Raw genomic sequence first — 2,836 nt, forward strand, 5'->3', positions numbered from 1 at the left:
CAAAAAGCACAGACTAATATGTTTGCTTTGAATAACACAAAGTCATGCAGAGAAATAATGAAAATGAAAAAGATGGGGAAAATATTAGGGGGAAAGTACTAAAATGCTTTCTGTGCCTTCTGTCTATTCATATCACAAGAGTTTTCTGTAGGTTAGTCAGTCACCATTTCCTAGCCTAATAGGACCATGGTTCATTGAATGACAGCATGTCTGCTAATTTAAATCACCTTTTCACAACCACAATAGCTGCTGCCCCAACTAAATAGAAGATAAGTGTTTTCCCTTTCCATCTGTCAATCCATTTTTGGGAGAGCAGAAAGATAAAATAGCTACAGTATGATTCCTGTATCCACAGGGAATATATTTCTGGATTCACATGGATACACAAGTCTGCAGATAATAAAAAAATCCTACTGAATAACAAATCTTTCAATTCTAAGTCATAACCAAACGCACCAGCCTTTTAAATGTACAATTCAACTCAATAACCATTCACCTTCAACGTCTTCCTCTAAAATGCTTCCTACAGATGATTTACTTTATCTTGTTTCATAAAACTGTGGGTGATGTGTGCCTCTGCTTCCAATTGATGAGACCTTAAGGTAAACCTATCATAGGGTTTTCTTGGGAAAACATTGTCCAAAATCAGCCTGCCATGGTCTTCCTCTTATTCCACCTGTACTTTAGCAGTCATTCAGTCTGCATCATTACCTACATGTCGTCTTCTGTAAACCAAGGGGAATTGTGGGCTTCACAGTACTGAAATAGGTATGGTACTTGTTTTAATGGCTCTTCCCCCCACCCCCCCATCCCACAATGAGACCAAGATGTTGATTATCATTCTTATTAACAGGAGTCCCTGGTGGCGCAGTGGGTTAAACCCCTGTGCCGGCAGGACTGAAGACCGACAGGTCGCAGGTTCTAATCCGGGGAGAGGCGGATGAGCTCCCTCTATCAGCTCCAGCTCCTCATGCGGAGACATAAGAGCAGCCTCCCACAAGGATGATAAAACATCAAAATCATCCGGGCGTCCCCTGGGCAACGTCCTTGCAGATGGCCAATTCTCTCATAACAGGATGCTCCTGACACGACAAATAATAATAATAAATTCTTATTAACCACAAAATCCCCATGAACCTAAAGAATACTACTAATTTCTTAAATCTTTGTAATGAGAAATCATTTGACTATGGCAATATGGGTGTGGGTATTTCCTTCAGAAGCAAACTACCCTCCATCCATTCAACAAAAACCAAGATTCAAGGTACTATATTTGATTTATTTTTCCCCCTACAAACATCTCTAAAAATGCAGAGTAGTGTCTTAGAATCAAATAAATATGGTCTTTCCTGTCTTGTGCATTAAATTAACAACGCAATAAGGCAATGACCTGGTTATAATGGTAGCCATAATTCCTATCCAGCCTCATTAGCACAAATTTGGTGTGGATGTTGAATTTCCCCAAACCTATTGTCCTGGGGTTCTCCATTGCCACCTCTGAGGCCACCTTGGCCAGATTAGGCAGAAAGACCCCAGGGAAAGAGTATGGTTGGCTTACTAGGAACCTTCTTGTTCTATCTCTTTAGCCTAAAGCAGAGACCTTCAAAGTAAGTGCCAAGGTGTTTGAAGGCGAGCAACTCCTCTCCACCAGTCCTCAAATCTAGGGTAGTGTTGTCTGAAATACCCTAGATTACTAAGGTACTCTACCAAGCTCATCTACCAAGGTTTCTGTTATGCACACAAGAGCAATGCAAAGTATTAAGATATTAAATGAGAAGTAATTGATAAATTGGGCCCCCTGGTGGCGCAGCGGGTTAAACCGCTGAACTGCTTAACTTGCTGACTGAAAGGTTGGTGGTTCAAATCCATGGAGTGGGGTGAGCTCCCGCTATTAGGCCCAGCTTCTGTCAACCTAGCAGTTCAAAAACATGGAAATGTGAGTAGATCAATAGGTACTGCTTCTGCAAGAAGGTAACGGTGCTTCATGCAGTCATGCTGGCAACATGACCTTGGAGGAGTCTATGGACAATGCTGGCTCTTCAGCTTAGAAATGGAGATGACCCCCTTCCCCCCCCCCCCCCCCCCACACACACACGCACCCTGAGTTGGATTAAACTACATTTAGTGTCAGGGGAAACCTTTACCTTTTATTTAATGGATAAATCGTGCATTTTGAACACAAAACAGGAAGCTGTATTTTTCTGAATCAGGGAAATGAATACATCTAGTAGCTTTCCAGAGTTTCTGACAAGATTGTTTCCTAGCTCCCAATATTTGGTACACCTGTTGAAATATCATCCGTGTACTAACAAGGTCTGATCCTGCTTTACTTTCCCAGATCTAACAAGATTAGGTATGCTCATGATAGTATCGTTGTTGAGTTCTGCACTTTCGGATATAAACGTAGGAAGCATTAGAAGGAAACGGAGTCCAGGTTCAAAATTTACAAAAGGAACATGATGGTTGTCGCTTTGTGATTTCACACTATACTGCCTTATTAAAGACAGTAAAAAAAAAGAAAAGAAAAAAAAAAGATATAGGAGCACACAAGGAACAACACTTGGCCAGAACTTGGCTTTTAAACCTGAACTACATGTATAAGGGAGTAAGTCCCTCTCAACTTGATGGAAATGATTTCTAAGAAGACATTTACAAGATTGTACTGTATGTATATCAGTGACCAGCTTTGGCTAACCAGCAGCCTGAAGGGTCCATACTGAAAGGGGAGGAAAAGACCTAGAGTGATGACACAATATGATTGGTCTTCTTAGCTTGGCAATAGTAAAGTTTTAGTGAAAGAAATGTAAAAATAATAGCAGTCTGGCAAAAGCAAGAG

Source organism: Anolis sagrei, chromosome 2 (assembly GCF_037176765.1).
Source record: "Anolis sagrei isolate rAnoSag1 chromosome 2, rAnoSag1.mat, whole genome shotgun sequence".
Lineage (NCBI taxonomy): Eukaryota > Metazoa > Chordata > Lepidosauria > Squamata > Dactyloidae > Anolis > Anolis sagrei.